The following is a 15,820-nucleotide window of genomic DNA, read 5'->3' as shown; positions in this document are numbered from 1 at the left end:
AGATACCTAAGACACAAACCCAGTAGAGAAGAATTACAAAATACTTACAGTCAAAGCCTCAAAGTAAAACACACCTTGCTCACAAGATCAATCTGTATTCCCAGAAGAAATGATGAATTTGTTTTAAATGAATTACTATATTATAAATGTAATGAGATTGATTGAACAAAGAATTGTAAAAGCAATGAGAGCAATGGAAGAGAAACTTGGAAATAGAAATTGAGTTTTATCACAAGGAGTACAAAACCTTAGCCAAGTAACAGACTGAGGTGTGAAACTTGGGGAGAGTTAATGGAAAGAATAATTCTGGTTCCCTATTTTTCCAAACTGAAGCTTTTGGGTATCATTATGGAATTAAACTATTTTGTTGTTGCTAACAACCCCGGGAAGCACTCTCTCACTGTACTGCGTTTGTTATATCTAAATTCTAGCAACTGGCCAATGACAGGAGAATTCTCCAAGATTCCTTAGCAAGAGCTATTTTCAATAGATATATTGCCCAACAGGGCACTTCCCCTCCCCACCAACCCCAAAGATCTAACTACAACCTTCCTGAAATATTAATTCGCAGTTTAATTTTATAAAATCAACTGACCAAGTGACATGAAGCTCCAAGGCAATGTGTGACCCTTATTACAATTTTTTTTCCTGAGTGTGGACACTTTGCTCCCCCCTGCAGGGGTTCAGGCAGACCCATTGTCACCTTGGGAGCTATTGAAATATAAAACTTGTTTGGGCAGGACAAAAGTCTTGCTATTTATGCCTAGTTTGTGAATTAAGGACCCACCAAATGCAATAAAAAGTATGAAGGTGGTGATGACATTAAGGAAAGGAGAGGCAATGTTACATTTTAGATAGAATGTTGAACGTGAAGTCAGGAAGACAAGTACCCATCCCAACTCTGACAAGTAGCTGTGTGACCATGAGCAAGTCATTTGTGGAATGGTGACAATAATATCTATAGTTAACACCTTACAGAGTTATGGGAAGACTTAAGTGAAACAGTGAATGTAAAGTCTTGTAATTTTTAAAATATTATATAAACAGCAGAGAGTAAGCATGACATATAAGAGAGCTAGCTACAGTGGACAGAGCCTGAGCCTGGAATCAGGAAGACCTGAGTTCAAATCCAGTCTTTGATACTTCTTAGCTATGTGATTTTGGGCAAATCACTGAATGTCTGTTTGCCTCAGTTTTCTCATCTGTAAATGGGGATATGATAACAACCCCTATCTTCCAGGGCTATTGTGAGGATGAAATCAGATAGTAATTACAAAGCACTTAGTATAATGCCTGCTACATAGTAAGTGCTATAGAAATTGTTGTTCGTGTCCTGCCTGTGAAACACATTTGATCCTGGGTAAATGACTTAACTTCTTATTGCTCTAGGCAATTCTTTTTTCTTCTTCTTTTTTTTTCAGGCAGTTGGGGTTAAGTGACTTGCCCAGGGTCACACAGCTAGTAGGTGTCAATTGTTTGATCTGAGGCCGAATTTTAACCCAGGTCCTCCTGACTTCAGGGGCCGGTGCACCATCTAGCTGCCCTCTCTAGGCAATTCTTTAAGACTAAAGTTGGAGAAGTTACTACTTGCCTTGGTTAAGGGAATTTTCTCATCTGGGAGTTACCTGTACCAATGAAATCCTCTATCTCTAGAAATGTCTATTACAGTTCTTACTACTATGAGTACTACTGGCAGTAGCCACTACAGTGAGATTCATCAGAATCAGGGGTCAAAGACAAATGATGTTGGAAACAAGCTCTGGCCATTGACATGTATGGCCTGTGTGGCTTTGGGCAAGTCATTTGTCCTTTCTAGGGTCCACTTTTCTCATCCGTAAAATGAGGAGGCTGGATGAAATGACCTCTACAGTCTCTTTCAGTTCTTGCACTATAATCTTACATTATAAATTTGGGTGAATCATCAGGCAAAAGAAATAACCAGGAGTCAGAGTTAGAGGCATGTTTCCAGGAAACAGAGAAAACAGGATGCAAATCTGGAATGCAAGAGATCTGATTCAGGTTGCCAAGACAAAATCAGAAACATGAGAGGGTTGGGGAACCTCCACAGTTCAGGCTCACAGGCTGAACACGACAGAGCAGAAAGGCAGGTCACCAACAGAAAAGAAAACACACTTAAGTGGGAAATAATTGATGGCCTCTTCTCCACCTGGCCCCAGTGAAGATTAATCCCTGCAGCTCTCTTCCTTTTCCACAGTCTCAACAAACTCGGTATAATATATTTTATTACATTTTATCATATATTCATAACAGAATTTACTGTTTTGTGTATTAGTCTTGTCTCCACAAATACAGTGGAATTTTCCTGAGAACATGTATGTGTGTCATACTTTTTTTGCATCTCCCACAGAACCTACATAAGAAGGGATTCTTTTATAGAGGCTACAACTATAGCAGGACAGATTGCTTCCAATTTCCTTATAGAAACATCTCAGACATGGATTCTCAGCCTGATGTTCACGAAAATTTGTATATGTGGATACATATATACACATATAAAATGCATGTATGTGTATATCTATAGGCATGTGAACACACTTGTCTTAGAATACATGTATATACACATGTATGTATATACATATACATATATTTTATATACACATATGTAACTATTTCAATATAATTGGTTTCCTTTGTAATCCCTTGTATTTTATTTTATGCATTTAAGACCATTATTCTGCAAAGGGGTTCATAGGCTTCACCATAGTGCCAAAGAGGTCCGAAATACGTCAAAAGGTGAAGAACCCTGGTCTTAAAGAGTTGTCCAGAGCAATGAGAGGTTAAGTGACTTTGCCAGTGAGGTCAAAGGTAACACTTTATCCCAGTTCTTTCTGGCATTAGGACTTGCACTCTGTATGTCATATTATGCATGTTCTCTTAATTTCTAACTATGACTTTATTACTTTTTAGGGAAAGAGAGGAGGGGATGATATTTAGTTTTCTGGCTAGACACTATATGCAATGACATAAAGAAGTAAATTGGAGGGGTGGGGAAGGATTTACTAGATTGAAATTCCATTAATAGCCAAGCCTGAAAACCTGTATCTAATAATAATAGTATGGCATTTATATTATGCTTTATAATTTTAGGTGTTTACCAAAACAAAATTTTGAGGAAAGTAACGAAAATATCATCATCATCATCATCATCATCATCATCATCATCATCACCATCATCATTTTATAAGTAAAGAAAATGAAGCTCAGAGAGAGGGAGTTTATCCCAAGTCTCAGAAATAATAGGAAGCAGCCCTTAAACCTGAACCAAAATCTTTTGATTCTAACTCCAAGATCTTTTCATTGGAATATTTATCTATCCTATAAGGTAAAAAATATTTATGGGACAGCTAAGTGGCACAATGAATAGAGCTCTGGTCTTGGAATCAGGAGGACCTGAGTTCAAATCTGGCCTCACACACTTGACACTTACTGTAATCTATTTGCTAATATTTTATTTTATTTAAAATTTTCGCATCTATATTCATTAGGAAAATTGGTCTACAATTTTCTTTCTCTGTTTTGACTCTTCCCAGTTTAGGTATCAGTACCATATTTGTATCATAAAAAGAATTTGGTAAGACTCTTCTTCTTTGGCTATTTTCCCAAATAGTCTATATAGTATTGGAATTAATTGTTCTTTAAATGTTTGATAGAATTCACTTGTAAATCCATCTGGCCCTGGAGATTTTTTCCTAGGGAGTTCATCAATGGCTTGTTCAATTTTTTTTTTCTGAGATGTGGTTATTTAAGTATTTTATTTCCTCTTCGGTTAATCTGGGCAATTTATATTTTTGCAAATATTCATCCATTTCACTAAGATTGTCAAATTTATTGGCATACAGTTGGGCAAAATAGTTTCTAATTATTGTTTCAATTTCCTCTTCCTTGGTGGTAGATTCACCTTTTTCATTTTTGATACTGGTAATTTGGTTTTCTTCTTTCTTTTTTTAATTAAATTAACCAAAGGTTTATCTATTTTACACTTGACACTTACTAGCTGTGTGACCTTGGGCAAGTCACTTGACCCCGATAGCTTCACCAAAAAGCAAAAAACAAAACAAAACAAAAAAGAATATTTGTAACATTTTATTTATTAATAGCCTTACATCTTTTTTCCCCTATCTGATACAACAATGGTACAACTACTGAATGTAACTTTTGGGTAAAAATAGATGCTGTTATTTCTCTAAGAATTAAATTAAAATTTTAAAAAATTATGAATGTAACCTGTTTTTCCAAACTAAAATGAGAATAGAGGTTATAAAAGAAAGAGAAAATAACTTTTTAGTTCAAAATGCAATGTCCTTAGTTCTTTCAGTTTTACAACAGAATATAAACATTAAATTATGAATGTGGACTATCAGAGTAGTGTGGGATTTAACAAATGCTAAGCCAGCTTAGAAATGATTGAGCTGTGAACTTTTTTTTTGCCCAGTCTAATTATCTCTAGCCTAAACTAGATTTCCTTTTAAAATAACTAAATGTAGTAACAAAATTTCATTTTTGCTTTTAAAGAATTTTAGACTGCTTTAAATTTCAGCAGAAAAGTTTGAAATACCAAGGTAGTTTTTACATATCCTACTAACTCAGAAATAGTTAAGTTCTTAATGTAATTTTTTGCTTATATTTTTAGCAGCTAAACAATTATATGAGCTACTGTGTTTTCCATAGTATTGCTTCCTAATAATTCTGTCAGAGAACGGAAAGAGAAGAAAAGTGGAAAAGGTGGAAATAAAATCCAGTAACAGTTATTTTTGAAGGTGCTTTAGAGGGGCAGGAGATTGAAAATGCTGGTTAAATGAGTAACTATTTCAAGTAACTTAAATTTCTTAATTTTGGGGGCAGCAAGGTGGCATAGTGGATAGAGCTCCAGCCTTAGAGTCAGGAGGACTGACTTGAGTTCAAATCCTGCCTCAGACACTTGACACTTAACCAGCTGTGTGACCCTGGGCAAGTCACTTAACCCTGATAGCCTCACCAAAAAAAAAATTTTTTTTTCTTAATTCTTGATTTTTTTCTTTATTTCCAAGAGCAAGAAAAAAATTTGCTTTTCAATATGGATCTTAAAAGGAATCTTTTAGATCTTATAAGTGATATGAAATAATAGTTTTTATTCCATCTGATTATTAAAGGTAACATCGTACTTTCTTAGATATAGTACTCTACTTGATTTTACTTATTTGAGAGGCAACTTGGTTTAGGAGAGCTGGTGGTCTTAGAGTCAGTAAGCCCCAGATTGATGCCCTACTTCTGTGTTTGTGTAACCCCCGACAAGTCACTTGACTTCAGTGACCCAGAAAAGTTTCTAAAATTATAATTTTTTAAAAGTAATTTTTATTTATTTTTTAACATCATGATAGTTTTCTCCAGTTTCCCTCCCCTTCCTAAAGAGCCACCCAATATAATAAAAAGTATTTTAAAGATACCTCTTTCACATCTTCTCTTTCAAGTCTTGCTTGAACTTTATCATTTTGTTATATTCACTTTTGATTTTGTGCGTGTGTGTGTGGTTGTTATTTCCATTTACAATGTGGTAGTCATTGTGTATATTATGTCCTTGCTTCTGTTTACTTTACTTTGCAACAGTCATGTAGATCTTTCCACGTTTCTCTGTATTCATGGCATCATTTCTTACAACACAATACTATTCCAACATTTTCATGTACCACAGTTTTTTTTAGCAATCCCTCAATAGTTAGGCATCTACTTTTTTCCAGTCCTTCACTAACACACAAAAAAGTATTGCTATAAATATTTAGGTTTATATGGGAACTTTCTTCTTACCAATGGCTTCCTGAGGTGAATCTTTGTATAATCTCTGGGTCAAAGAGTAAAGATGTTTTAGTTGCTTTATTTGCATAATTCCAAATTACTTTCCATACTAGTCGTACCAACTATGGACTCCGCCAACAATACCTGCCTGTCATCTCATAACACTCTCTGACATTGACTACAGCCATTTTTTAAAACTAAGATTATAAATTAAATAACAGTTGCTGATCTGCATCAGTAGAAGGAGTTTCCTCACCTATAGTTCCCCATGCCAATGAGATATCATGATCTAGTTCCTCCCCTCTCTACCACCATCTTACTTTAATATTACTGAATAAATTTTTTTGTTCAACAATGAATCATTTCAGTGTGTCAGAACATAGGATCATAGATTTAGAGCTAGAAGAAATCTTGGGAGTTATCTAGTCCCATCACTTCATTTTACAAATGAGGAAACTGAAGCTAAGAGAGGGGAAGGGATTTGCCTAGTTATTAAGGTAGAAACTGGCAGAATCAGAATCTGACTCTCTGACTTGCAATTCTATGCTCCTTCCACTGCATCATGGCATCAAATAAAAACTAATAGTTACTAGAAAAAGTATTATATCAAATGTTTTCTGGTCACTTCTTATGTTTATCTTATTTTTGGTTCTCTTACTTCAGGACAGCTGACAAATACTCCCCCAGGGCTTGCATATGTTCCCAAATTCTACACCAATTCTGCCCAAGGCATTGCCACCTGCCTATAACTACAAAATTATCTCGAGTGTGTAGGAATGGCCTTTCAGTATTTCTTTCTGACTTTGCCAATCCTTATTTTCCCTATATCTTCCTGTTATCTATCTTTCCAAATTTTTGTATCTGCTCTTATCATTCTCTGTCCTTCAAACTCTACTGTATTTCATTTTTTTGTTACTTTTTCCTATTCAAATTCCTATGTTTTATTCTTTGACTTCAAGATCTTTACTTCCTCCCAACCAATCCCCTAAATTTTTTTCAACTGCACTTTATAAAAAACTCAGATTTATTTCTTCAGCTTGCTTCTCAACATTTATAAGCATTTAAGTATTGACAACATACTGCTGAATGAACCTAGTGAGAAATAAACCATTTACTATTTTCCACAAAGAATTCCGATAAAACTGTTCTCATAATAGATTCCATAAACATTACTAACCAATGAGAGCTCTTTGGAACATATTGAAGGCAAGGTCAAAAAAAAAAAGTTTGGAAAACACAAACCTGCATATAGAGAAAGCAAAACTCACCAAGAGGAAGTGGTCAAAATTCCAAAGAAAAGCCCCAACCAAGCAAAAAACATAAGCAGTAACTCTGGTCATTCTACTGCTGTTTCTAAATGTTTCTGATAATAATGAATTTATACCATGTTAAAACAAAGTCCTTTGCAGATTAATGAAATTCATAAAATAAATATTAAGTCAGATTCTCCCAAAGCCCACCCAGCCCCAAAAGCATAAATCCAATAGGATAATCTGGTAAAACTTTACCAACTCAGAAAATGTCTTCAGGGGACAGGGGTTTCACCTAAGCTTACATCTGCATTATGTAATAAAAAGTTTACTTAAATTAGGAGGATAAACAAATTTCAAGGGGAATATTTAAGCTAATTACAAGAACTGCTTTCAAGTACCCTCAAGCACTTTAGAGGATACATTTACATAGAAACAATTACTATGCTAATCATCATCATCATCACCAAGAATAACTATTTACTGTGCTCTAATTACAGGTTTCAGGTATAAAACTGGAATAAGAATTTAGTCACTGCCCTCCAGAAGCTTAGAATCTTGTAGGAAAGAATGGAGTGGGGGAAGTGAGGGAGGGAAAAAAGGGAGGGAAGGAGACAGAGAGAGAGAGAGAGAGAGAGGAAAAGAGAGAGAGACAAATACAGAGACAGACAGAGACAGAGACAGACAGAAACAGAGGGGCAGAGAGAGAGAGAGAGAGAGAGAGGAGAGAGCAACAAACAACCCAGAGTAGAAGAGAAAGATCAATGAAGGAAAAAGATAGTATAATAATCTATCGGTTATTTGTTTTCTTTTTTTTGGGGGGGGGGTTCCAATTGAGAAATTTATTTAAACAGATCAAATAAAATAGGTGCCTCCTTGTCTCTGCACTTAGAAGAATGTGTTGGGCCTCTTGGTAGTAAAGCGTGGTTTGTGCTGGCAACACAGAACTCTGTGGGGCAGAGGGAACTTGATTCTGGAGTCATGAAACTGCTTGACTGCAGACCGGCGGCACTTGCTGGCAGGAATTTCTTCCACTTTTATGATCTGGATGGAGTGGGCCCAGGCACGGTGACGGGCTGCCATATATTGGCAGCACCAGCAGTGGTCAGGTCCCTGTACTCCCTGTACACGTTGTGGGTTCCACTCCTGGAATCATGGCACAGCCAGATGCCAAAGTTTTTTACCCTAAGAGGGGACTTTTAAAAGACCTGTCCACAGTATACAATTTCTCCAGAAGACTTCTTCATCTTTTTCAGCTGGGAAATGAAGTACCAGAATCAGGACTTTGCTACAACATGATTAGGAGCAAAGATCCGCATCCGATAAAGAGGTGGCACTGGACTCCTGTGAGTAGGCAGACAGCGTCCAACTACCTTATATTCTCTCAGGGTGCCCGAGGCCTTTGTGGTGCTCCCACCTCACTCCCTGCCAACCCGCAAAAGCAGTTATTTCTACAATCCCACTTCATCTCTGTTCAGGATAATTAGGAGTGCCAGAATCTGGGCACAAAAGTTTCTCATGCCTAGAGTTTCCTATCTCCTCCTTTGTTGCCCCTGAGAGTCACTTCCTTTTGACTATTTTCAGGGTAAAGAATACATAAAGGCCAGGAGCTCAACTGGAGCTGTCTGTCCACTGTGCATGCAAACGGCAGCATCCTTTGGGGAGTCAGTCTACTATGTAGCCAGCAGATACAACCTGCATTGCTATCTTTCTGTGGCCATGAGCACACTTCAATCTGTGAGGGTACCTAGGGGTTGCTATTACCAACTGGAGACAGAAGTGGCGCAAACCTTGAGAAAGACTTTCTGCTGGCAGTGCAAGCAGACAGACGTTGCTACAGTGTGGAACACCATGTAAGATGAGATGAAATCTAGAGTAAAAAGCAGGTGAGCCAGATACGGAGAGCAAATGTTCTGGGGTCATGAACACAAGCCGGTGCTGTCAGGTGTTTGAGCTTTTGAAATGTGAAAAGAATGATATACCTTTTTTCCCACACTCCATCTTTTTTCCTATAATCTAAAACCTAGTTTGAGGTCCTTGATTCACAACCTCCTTACCTTAATCTTTCGCATGACCTGCAAGAGAACCCAGTGTATGGGGGCTATCCCTTGGGACCTCAGGAAAAAAGTAGAGAAAGCAAAGAGAAGGTTTCTGGAAATCAAAGGAGCAGAGGCTCTCTGTGGAGAGCATTTAAAAAGTTTCCTTTCATTTCTGCTAAGCTTATAAGTATAAGACGTTCACTGATTAAGAAAGTAGAGACTGGTTAGTAACTGGAGGTATAGCCATAGATTTTGCTATAATTTTAATTAGGATTCATATTTAATCATCTCATGGTCCAGACTGAGAATACAGTCTGTGGATTTCATCTATTTCCAGTCATTTTAAGCCTCTGCCACTTAGTGGGATGGGAAGCTCATGTATGTATATTGGAGAGCTCTCCTGTACATGTGTCAGAGAAGCCTTGATAACACCACTGGGCTAGTGACTTGAGTACTACCAGGAGGGCAAGTTATTTTTTATGCTCTGTTCTGGGCCCATCTAGTGATTTGGGATTGAGATTGGGGGAAAAAATGATACTCATAGATTAACAAAAAAAAGTCTCAGTTACATATGGAAATGCATCTGGTCAGAAAGATGTACTGATCTGCCTAGCAGTGGCTCATCTGTCTGGTCTGATCTGACTCCTCACAGGCTAGGCTTTTTATGATTTATGTGAGCAGGAAGCCCTCGTTTCTCCTACCAATCAAGTCTCAGGGATAGTTCCCTGTCTTTTATGGAAAAACGCATCCAGCCAATGGAGACCTTAGTAGATGTTGTACATGGTGAGCACTACATAAATGCCAGCTACAATGATGACAACAATGACAATATTGCTCCTACCACACACTCCCTTGAAGGAAGGTGGCACAGGAACTTATATCATTACTCATTACCTAATATCACTCCGATAACTCCCTAGTGTAAACAAAGCCTCATCTACAAATGAGGAAACTGAGATCTAGAGAGGTTATGTGATTTCCCCAATGAGGCACAAGTTGTAAGTGGCAGAGATAAGTCGGAACCCAGGATTCTCTGACTCTAAATCCAGTACTATTTCCATTCCCATTAAAAAGGCTTCACTGAAGGCCCAGGACTAAACTGGGCCCTAACCAAGTAGAGAAGAAAGAGAAGTTATTAAAAACATAAGGCCACATGGAAGAGTGGGAAAAGTATTGAATTTTGTATAAAAGACCTAACAAGGTTCAAACCCCAATTCTAACTGGGTGACTTTGTGCAGTCACTTAATCTCTCTAGACCTCAATTCCCTCATTTGCAAAATGAAGGAGTTAACTAGATGATCTGAAAGGTCCTCTCCAGTCTTAAAGCTCTGTTCCCATGAACGGTATAAGCAAATTACAAATCATTACCATCCACTGAGGACCCTCTCCTATACAATACTATTAGCTTAATTCAAGTAACTGTGCACAGTAATCAGCTGCTGACCCAAAAACAATAGGAAAACACTAATCACCAGTAATGGGAGGTTCAATGTCATTTCATTGCTACAGTTCATTCTTCACTCCTTGAAGCATCAATGATATCATTAGGACTCTCTCCACACAGGATAATAACCTGGAGGCCAAAAACAATCTGTGGCCTAGTGGTCAACCTCCTGGTGATGAGTCGCTACAGGCCATTCATCTCCAACAAGACCGAACAGTCTATGAACAGGCCTCCCTCCACCTGAGCCTGGCCAGCTGGACAGGGCCTGCCAGAGCTAGTGCTCTTCTGGTCAACTCTATGCTCTGTTAAGACATCAGAAGACATATTATACTAATATATCACAGGCAGAAAAAAACAAACCCTCACATTTATATCAGCAGCTAAAATAAGTAATATATGTGTATTTTAAAACTCTCCCTATATCTGATTTTGAATTAGTTATCATTCTAAAAGTCTCCTCCATTTCTTAACTAGTCTCCTTGAAAAAGACTTTGACAAACAGCAGGTGTCCCCAAATACTTTCCTCACCTGCTTTGCAGTCTGGTGGACTACTTTACCAATCCACTGAAAATACTTTTCCTCAAAGTTACCAATGATCTTGTAATCACCAAACCTTTTCCCCAACACTCATCCTTCTTGACCTCTCTGCAGCTTTTGACCACACTGCATATTTTGACATTGTTGATGACTTTCTTCTGCACTCTCTCTCCTCCTTGAGTTTTCATGATACTGCTTTCTTTGGGTTCTTTTCTCCTGACAGCTTGGTGACCCAGTGGATAAAACACTGGGTCTGGAGTCAGGAAGACCTGAGTTCAAATCCAGCATCAGACATTTACTAGCTGTGTTACTTTGGGCATGTCATTTAACCTCTGTCTGCCTCAGTTTCCTCATCTGTAAAATAGGGATAATAATAACACCTACCTCCCAAGGTTGTTGTGAGGATGATCAAATGAGATATTTGTAAAAGAGCTGAGCACAGTGTCTGGCACATGGTAGGCACTACATAATTGCTATTGTTATCATCATCACTTTGTTCCTCACTCTCCATTGCCAGATGATCATACATGTCACATTAATTAACTGTAGGGGTCCTAAAAGGCTCTGACCTGAGCCCTCATCTCCTTTCCTGCTTTGCTCTCTCATTCAGTGACTCCATCAGCTCCCATAGGTTCAATAACATATGACAATTAAGCACAAATGGTTCACAAATTTTATCCTTCACAACCTGACCCCTTTCCGATCTTTTTACACATTACTGTCCTCCACGCCCTCTGTGGTTGTACTGGTCCTACTTGGCGTTCCTCACACATGACCCTCTCATTTCTGTTCCTTTATATTTGATTGTCTTTCATATCTGGAAGGTTCTCCCTCCTCACCTCCTTGGAATGATTATTTTTTTGAAGACTCAATTTCATTACCACTTTCTGCAGGAAACATTCTCTGCAGGTTCCCTCAGTGCCTTCCCTTCTAAGGCTACCTTGTGTCTATCTTATATTTGTGTGTACGTATATGTGTGTACATATATATGCACATATATGCATGTATATGTGCATATATATTCATAAATGTCAAGCTATTAGAATGTAAGTATCTTGAAGGTAGGGAATGTTTCACTTTTGACTTTGTTTCCCCAGTGCTTAGCAGACAGTAAGTGCTTAATGAGCTGATTGATTACACATGGGAAAATATTTTTAGTTCCATGAACTAAAACCCCAAAGGCACTACTAAAAGGTATTCTGAATCTCTACTAAATTAATCTTTATATTATTAGCTATCCAACCAGCACTAGACTTATACACTTTGGTGCTATGGGCAATTCTAATCTAATGGCAGGGATATGATAACAGAATCTAGAACTTTTATCTAACTTGGAAGAGAGGCAGAATGTAGTTTACTGGACTATCTGGAAATTGCATATTAAACTTCGGTATCTTCATATCAAATGCCATTCTCCAGGAAGTATCATTTTGTGAACTCGTCTGTGAAAACGGTCACCAAAGCTTCCCCCAAACCATTAATTATCTCCCTCTTCCTATTTTTGCACCTAAATCCTATTGCTACAACCAAACAAGATTACAAAGATTAATCCTGTTATACCAGCAAATAACATTTCCTCTACAGCTCTTGGCAGCAACAGTTCTCTTTCCTGAGCAAATGGTCCAGACTGGGAAGCTCCTCCTTCACCTTCACTAACTCTCCATATAGTACAACAGACAGACCTCTGGACTGAAGGTAAGAAGTTATATTCTAGTCTGAGAGGGGTCATTTACTAGTCATGACTGTAAGCTGCTTCATGCATAAGTCCTGGCTTCAAGTAAATTTCCTCATTTACATGAAGTGTTCGATTTCTGAGGTCCTACCCACCCCAGATCTGACATTCTATTATTCTTGACTCCAAGTTCTAAAAGCCACAACAAACTAAGACAAAAATATTATGCAAAGAAACTTAAGATAAATTTGTCTCTCCATTGGTCAAAGACTCCATTCATGGATATTATGCTGTATGGGACCTTCGAGGTTCCCTCTGGATACTATGTATTTAAAATATGCTGAAGAAGAACACAGACGACTGGTCAAGTGACATTAAGAGGTGTGTGGACTAAGTCTAATAAAAAGTGTGTAATTACAATAGACTCACTCCTCTCTGTCATCCTCAAAGATACAGCTTTTCAGAGAACAGAAGATTTCCATATTTTGTCTTTACTTTAATCCTTTTAACCTAATCTACCCCGTAATTAAATACAGTATGTCTTGCTCCAAAACAGTGGAAGGAACATAAATCATGAACAATTATAAAGCCAGATTAATAGAAAAGTATATTATTATAATAGTTACATGGTACAAAACCAGGCTTCTTCCCTACTTCACTGTTTGGGGGCATATAAAGAGATAATTTATGATGTCCTGCATTATCTATTACATTACATATTCTACCAAAGGTCGGCCACCCTTGATTGATTTCCTTGAATATCTGCAAATTGACAGTCATATGAAAATGGAATAATTGGAAGATTACAGTCAATTTACAAGGTACAAGAAGCTGACTGGTTTTAAATGCTCCAGATACTTTTCTATTAACTTTATCACTAACTAGCTATACGACCTTGGGCAAGTCACATCCCTTCTCTGGGTCTCCCTTTCTTCATCTATAAAATGAGACAGTTGGCTTAGATGATCTCTAAGGCCCATTTTGGTTCTATGGTTCCATAAATCCAAGAAAATAATACTATGACAAACTAATTAGAATTGACTGATGGTACTAGGGATGTTCAGCTTACAAAAGAGAAAATTGGATGGGGGGAAGGGAGTTCTCAAATATTTAAAGGGCTGTCATGTGGTGGAGGGATTAAATTGGTTCTGTTTGATCCCACAAGGCAGAACCAGAATCACTAGGTAGACATTGCTATGAGGCTAATTTAGGCTTGCTGTCAGGAAAAAACTTCCTAGCAATAAGATCTGTCCAAAAGTGGAACAAGCTTCCTTGGGAGGTAGTAGGTTGGTAAGTTCCCCTTCCTTGGAGCTTTTCAAGCACAGAACAGATGGCTGTTTGTTGGGTATGTTATAGTAAAGACCTCTTTCATGTACAGGTTTTACTAGATGCTCTCTGAGGTCCTTTCAACTTTCAAATTCTGTGATTCTATAATTTTGTGACAGTGATAAAATGTAATAGACTCTAGGTCATCTTCCTTCCTTTTCTCAAGGAATTCAGCATCTGATTGATGGTCCTTTTCTCTACCCCAACTCTTGAGGGTTTCAGTACACATGTTGAGTTCCTCTCAAACATACTCAAGCCCCATGATCTATACCAGGGGTGGGGAACCTGTGGCCTCAAGACCACATGTGGCCCTCTACGTCCTCAACTGCGGCCTTTGGCTAAAGCCAAACTTCACAGAACAAATCCCCTTAATAAAAGGATATGATCTGTAAAACTTGGACTCAGTCAAAAGGCCTCACCCAAGGACCTAGAAGGCCACACAGGTTCCCCATCCCTGACCTATACTATCACTCTACCTCCTCTACACATCAGGATGGTTATACCTTCAGTTTCATCATAACCTAAATGTATGCCATTTCCCTCATCTTTAACTCAAATTCCCTTCTCTGATCATCATCTCCTGTCCTTCCATTCAATTCAATATGCATTTATTAAGCAACTACCATACAGCAGGCATTTCACTAGGCATTGAATCTTCAATATCTCCCTCTGTCTTACTCTTTCTTAAACATATTCTTCTTCCATCCAACTTCTGTACTTTAGTTCATGATCCCAATTTTGGCTTCATTTTCTTCCTTTCACAATCTTCATCTTACTGTCAACCAATTCAACTATACTTTGTTCTCTACAGTTGAATCTCTTTTTTAACTTGTCTTTCTAGCATTCATACCCTGCCATTCACCCTTAAATCACCCTTACCACTTGCCTTTTCTGCTTCTGCTCTGGGAGACTATTAAACATTGTTGGGAAAAGTTACTACAGCTGTGCCAACTGCGTCAATCAGTCAACCCAATAAACATTTATTAAGTGCCTACTATGGACCATTCACTGTGCCATGCACTGGGGATCAAATTAATAAAAAGAAACAGTCCTTGCCTTCAAAGAACTTACCTATGTGGGGAGACAACATACAAAAAGAGGCAGGAAATAGGTGGGAAGACATTATGGGGTATCCGGCATAAGACTTCTTGTTTCATGGAGTTGAAATCAAGCAGAGCGAAAGATGCAATTTATAACCAATTTCTACTTTGTCTTTGTTGCTATACTGTAATATTATCCCTCTTCCCTGGTTGACTTTCTAACATGTCCTCTGAAGCTTTCCTTTACTGTCAAATCTCCAATGCCAGTTTTACTCTACACACCCTAAAAAATAATACTGCCTCATAATTTATAGAGAAAATAATGACCTTGCTCTGTGTACTAGCTCATCTCCTCTGTTCTACCCCTCTCTCTGCTCCAGTTTTTGAGAAAAGGTAGTCCTTGCCAAGTCCATCCATCTACTTCAGACTTGATCTCATTTCCTTCCATCTTTAAGCAGCTTTTTTGATCATCAGCACTGTTTTTTATCTTTAGTCTTCCATATCTACTAATTCTTTCCCTGCCCTCTTGTCCAAATCTCTTTTATGGTTAAGAAAATTATACTCAATCCTGACATTCCTTCAAGCTATTCTGCTATATCTCTACCTTTCACTGTCAAGACCACAGAAAGAACTGTTGCCAGTTCTACTTCCTGAGGACCCATCTATGTCTCAACTCTTTATAATCTGGCTTCAGACCCTGTAAGTCTACTAAAATCTGCCTC

The 15,820-nt window shown here is 38.0% G+C and overlaps 1 protein-coding gene and 1 pseudogene across 2 annotated transcripts in view; both read right to left on the bottom strand.

Moving 5' to 3' along the window:
• The window catches only part of SSBP2 (single stranded DNA binding protein 2), a 414,580-nt gene that overhangs the window by 316,300 nt on the left and 82,460 nt on the right, over positions 1-15,820 (bottom strand). The gene's annotated exons all lie outside the window — the stretch shown is intronic.
• Positions 7,868-15,820, bottom strand: part of LOC114044611 — an 88,776-nt pseudogene continuing 80,823 nt past the window's right edge.

Source organism: Vombatus ursinus, unplaced genomic scaffold (genome assembly GCF_900497805.2).
Source record: "Vombatus ursinus unplaced genomic scaffold, bare-nosed wombat genome assembly UNPS02014774.1, whole genome shotgun sequence".
NCBI lineage: Eukaryota > Metazoa > Chordata > Mammalia > Diprotodontia > Vombatidae > Vombatus > Vombatus ursinus.
Note: the sequence above shows the minus strand (reverse complement) of the source record. Positions and strands in the feature narration are given on the sequence as shown.